At 38.4% G+C, this 5,399-nt stretch overlaps 1 long non-coding RNA gene across 1 annotated transcript; it reads left to right on the forward strand.

Moving 5' to 3' along the window:
• The first annotated feature begins 880 nt into the window (after positions 1–880).
• LOC128321048 (uncharacterized) lies at positions 881–3,981 on the forward strand. The gene is made up of 3 exons (XR_008304633.1): positions 881–1,153; positions 1,592–1,679; positions 2,988–3,981. It is a non-coding gene; the product is annotated as an uncharacterized LOC128321048 (long non-coding RNA).
• The last annotated feature ends 1,418 nt before the right edge of the window (positions 3,982–5,399 follow it).

Raw genomic sequence — 5,399 nt, forward strand, 5'->3', positions numbered from 1 at the left:
TTGTGGGTGTGCTTTTCTTTGTATGTGAAGGTGTGTATGACTGTATGTTTATGTATCATGCATATACCTCTACATCTTTCTCAAAAGAGGAAACCCAAGTTCCTTCTAAAGCATCTCATACTAAGAATGTGAATATGGTTCTTTTTTATTATTGTGATAAATAGCATTACTGTTATCAACTAAGTGAAGGCAAATCGTTAAACATTCATCTTCAAGGTGGCTGTCGATAGTTAGGGATTCATAGGTACACTACTTCTAATAATAAAGATTCCCCCAGAGGGACAAGCCAAACAACCCTTAATAGTTCTAGATTTAACCTTTGTTCCTAAGAGTGTGGATTTTCCAGATTCCTTCAGAAATCCTCAAACTCTGATCAAGGGAGAAGATTGAACAGTGGTAGAACTCGTGGAACAGCACCTGAAGCAAATTTGAAGCAAACTTAAGTAGAACCCCACAGCAGAGTGATTTTCTATCAGAAAAGTTTCCAAACGTTTCAGAAAAAAAAAACCCAAAAAAAACAATACTGATCCAATGAACCCGTAAAGCAGTGGTTATCAAACTTTTTCCTGCCAGGAACATCATTAACTGTAACATTAATTCCACAGACCTCCTCAGTACAGATTTATTTTCTGAACACAATCAACCTATACAAATATTAGGGTCATTATTTAAAAGAATCAAATAATGTAGCTATTATTTGGAGGAATATAACTTTTTATTCATGAATTCCAATGACAGAACACAATAGATGCTGAAGTTGATATTATTTATAGGTGTCACATCTAGTTCCACCCCATGTTGCTCCACCACTCATCCAATCCACTCTGCTATATATTCCTGTCCAGAGATTACACCATTCCCATTCCCCTGCCTACTAATCTCACCTTCCTCTCATTTCCTGCTCATTTCATTTCTGTATATACTCTACTGCATTCTCTGTTATTCTTGCGACTCCAAGTTATTTTTTCTATGGTTTCTTGGTTTCTTCCTTCCTTCTGTTTTTTTTCTTCGTTTGCCTTTTTGTTATGACCACAAGCCTGTTTTTGACTTTGACCTGTAAAGTTGGATTTGTTATTCAAAGGAATTCACTCCCAGCAGCCTCTCTAACTCCATTTGGGGGAAAAAAATAGGCCTACTTACTTAAGTTACTGAGGTCAGAATTCATTTCAAGTGACCAGTCAAACAGGTTGATAGGAGTGCAATAGTAAATATAAGTTTTGTGTATATTTGAATAGATTTGCTTTTCAGCATTGTAGCAAAACACAGATCTCTGATGGTCCTAGACTCCACTTTAAGAACTGCTGTTTTAAAGAACCACCCCCCACCCCTTTTTTTTTTCAATTTTTTTTTTTTACAAATAAGATTCACTTTTATCAGTCAAAGCTCAAATGTTGTATCGTAGTCTGAGGTCATGTATTAACCATTGCCAGTTAAGCCTGACTAAAACAAACTAACAAATTTGTGCTATTGTCATTCTTTTGACCCATTAATGGTGCCGCATAACTACAATCTGATTAACTTTGCCTGCAGGCATCTCTGGTTATCATCATCCTGATGAGCATATGAGTAATAATATTCCATCACTTCCCAGGCTGTGTACTTGCTGTGCGTGTGTCTGCGTGTGTGTGTTCATACCTGGACCAGTGGACTGGCTGGCTCTGACGCCCCATTGCTTCACGGTGAGTACTCATTTTCACACACTAATGAATGACTCATCCGGTACATGGCTGTCAAATAAAACCTAAAATAATAGATTTACATCTTCACAAATGGGAAAAACACAGTGTGCTCGTCCTTCAATTGGTTATGCAGTTCACCGGGGCACCAATTAGTCTTGATGGAAAGCATTTTCCGTGGAGTGGAAAAGGCTGGCTGTGCTGTTTCGCCTGATATGTGATTGATTGGAATATTCCCCCTCTGGTTTGGGGTTAGCTGGGAGTCATTAGAAAGAGTTCCTCACTGAGTGCACAGCATATCTGTTTATGATTCAACAGTTTGCCCTGCTGTCTATTCAGTGAGAGAGAATGGAGAAAAAAATACACTGAGAAATTGAGTTCTGATCTGGATCTAAGCCAACTGAGTTTGTCAGACTTCTTCTGTATCCAAATCTAAACATTGTTCACTGAAAGTATATTTGCTGTGGAATTGAGATACCAGTGATAAGCTGCATGCCAAAAATATCAGATATAGCCAATAGAGACTTGAGAAAACTACCTCAACTTGTCCCTGCTGTTTGTACACAATTCACTCCAGCCCTGTTTACTCTTGATTAGTAGTTTAATGAATGTTATTAAATCCAGTTCCATGTTCTAATTACAAAATTCCAGGCTCATACATCATTTTAATTGATATCCACCTTGTGCCACATGTGCTGCCAATATTTAATGAGAACAATCTCACCTGATGCCGTGGATAAGTGATAGTGGTTCTGTTTCATTGTCTGTGGACGCGGTTCAACTCACTCAGCTCCTCTGATCTCATTAGTGCATGCTTTCTCTGGGAACTGTTCTTATAAAGGGATTGTTATAAGACACATCTGACACATCTGATAACACATACTCTGTAATAAGTGAGCTGAAGTCATCTGTTATCTATTTGTACCCATTATAGATAACCAAACTATGTACTGTTACAAGAACCTTATGTGTTCTTTAGTAGAGTTGATAAGAGTTGGCTATAATTTACTTTAATCTCTATAACACTTATACTTTAATTTCCACAGTACAATGAATAATTAGTATCATATAATCATTCCCATGTTTCAAGTCCGTGATGCCATTCTAGGTTCATGCTGTATTTCTTCCCAATACCAAACATGGTAAACAGAAAAGCTGTAATTCTTTCACTTAAAAAAAAAACAAAACAAAACCCAAACCAAACCAAAAAAACACTAAACATACAATTCTGTCTTCTGTCCTTTTGTGGAATTTGTGCTTTGATTGGATGATGTGTGCTTAGTCTATCTAATTTTAGTTTCTCCTCCAAAGGCATTTTGGGGAATAAAAAAGAGGATAAAGTAAATCACACTGACGATGCTCTCAATCAAGCTGATGACAGCATGGCCTGAAAAATATCACTTCAAACCAAGATCATCATGACTATCATGATAGGCTGTATGAACCTACAGCCTGGGCTAGGATGAAATCAGCCCCTTCCTCACGTCTTCATACCATTCTGTGTATTTATCTTACAACCATTTGTAGTGGTGTTACACTTGGCTCCACAAACATCCAAAATAATCTGCTTTAACAGCTAATAATGTGAGGTGGATACCAAAAACAAAAGCTTATATTGATGTCTTTTTATTTTTGAAAGATGTGGGGCCGTGTTAGTTCATCGAGCCAGCCACTCCTGATTCACTAGCTATTTAATTTAACAATACTGCCACTGTTTTATATACCGTTTCAGAAATTGCAATTTCTTCACAACAGATTAAATTAATGTAGGTGCATAGCGCAATACTGATTTCAGTTAACTGCATTAACATGTACTTGTCCTGTATTTGTGCAATTCATTAGCCCTACTATTCATACATCCTGTATCTTTGCTGTTTTTTTTAACCTTTTTGAACCAGATATCATAAAGTGTGTAATTTCCAAAATTTCTGAGCTACTGTGTATATTTGGCTACCATCATATGGCTTTTCTCCAGATGCTCTAGTTTCCTCCCACTGTCTAAAAACATGCAGGTCGGCTGATTGGCTATGATAAATTGCCTCAGGTGTGAATGATTGTGTGAATATGTATGTGAATGTTGCCCTGTGATGGACTGGCATTCCACCCAGGGTGAATTCTCCCACCATGTGCCCAGTGGGCTCCAGATGCATCTGACTGAGACAAAGCAGTTAAAACAGCTTTTTTGGGGAAAACAGAATTCCAGAAAATATTCTATATGAGACTCATTCATATATTAATATAAACACACAGACACTTGATTTGTATATATGTTTTATACTTGTATATATGAAACCCCTAGAAACCCCTAGCCCTGTCCAAACAATGTTATGCACAAACACTTGAATGACCATTTGGTGTAATGTGTGACTGAACCTGTGAAGAAAACCAAGGGAACATTTTATTCCATTTATGGTCAATAAAAGGGCAGGAAATCCCATCTCACATTCACTGCAGCTATGGCAGTAAAGTACAAGGCAGAAATCCTCAACAGTGCAGAAATCATCAATAAGGTTACAATGGGTCTCTCTTATTTTTTTCTCCGAGTTTACAACAGTTGTTTACAATCTGTCATAACATTTGGAAGATTTTACTTTAGCCCATGTGACACATTCTGACAAAGTATTGGCCATGCAAAAGTACACATTGCAAATGGTCTTGTTTATGAATTTATTTGTATTGGTTTTCTTTCCTGTTGCATATAACTAGCCGGGGATGTATGTAGAGCCTGAGACTGCCAGCCATATAAATTGAGAGGCAGCGGAAAAGGTTAGATAGTGAGATAGATGGAGGATTAGAGAAAGCGAGAGAGAATGTGAATGATGTCTGCAAGGTAAAAGCTGCTGCAATCCTTTCCTCCACTCCCCATTTTCCATCTTCCCTCTACACTAAATTGGCTCATTAGCCTGTTTAAATGTTTGAACATTCCTGAGATGACAAAGAGAGAAAGAGACAACTTTCATTACACAGAGTAAAGGGGCAGCAAACCCTCTTGTGGTGCTGGCTTCGTTAACCTATATTTGCTTAACGAGCCACTGCTGTTTTCAGTCTGGCAATTAGCGAGCCTTCCCTGACCTGTCACATCCCCTCCCAGCCTGGTCAAACCTGCCCTTGGTTAATATGCGTGAGAGAGAACAGCCTTCTGCCACTCACTGTCTCAGCAGGGGCATCAGTGCCCTCACCATCCCCCTCCACTCTGTGGCTTTGCAGCACTGACAGGTGGGCTCAGCATCGCTCCAGGCTCGCCACAGGCAGTCGTTCCACAGTGACTGTGCAAGACAATGAATTTCACACTGGCCCACAGACAAAATGTTTAAAAATGACACAGTGTAAGGATAGAACCCAAAGACAAAACTGACAAGTGTATTAGGTGACATCCACAGACATAAAGTGTTGAAGCATTTCTCTGGTTAATGCTCTATATAACAGGATCAGTGTTGTATTTTTTTTTTTTTTTGGTGGGGTCAGCGATTTTCTAAGACAGAACACCTTTTTTTTAATATTTGGTAAAGCTCTTCTCACATTATATCAGATGTCAATAAAATATCTGTTCATAGTAAAAAGCCGCTGGCTCTGTAACTTAAAAAAATATGTAGACCATTTTCGATCACTCTCGCTCTATTTTCTCTTAGACTAGCATTCACGGGTTCTAGCCTAGGCAGCATACTGTGTGCATGTTTTAGGAACACTGAAGGAAGGAACTTCAGTTTCAAAACTGCTTAACTT

The sequence above is a fragment of the Pangasianodon hypophthalmus genome, chromosome 17 (genome assembly GCF_027358585.1).
Source record: "Pangasianodon hypophthalmus isolate fPanHyp1 chromosome 17, fPanHyp1.pri, whole genome shotgun sequence".
In the NCBI taxonomy this organism is placed as follows: domain Eukaryota; kingdom Metazoa; phylum Chordata; class Actinopteri; order Siluriformes; family Pangasiidae; genus Pangasianodon; species Pangasianodon hypophthalmus.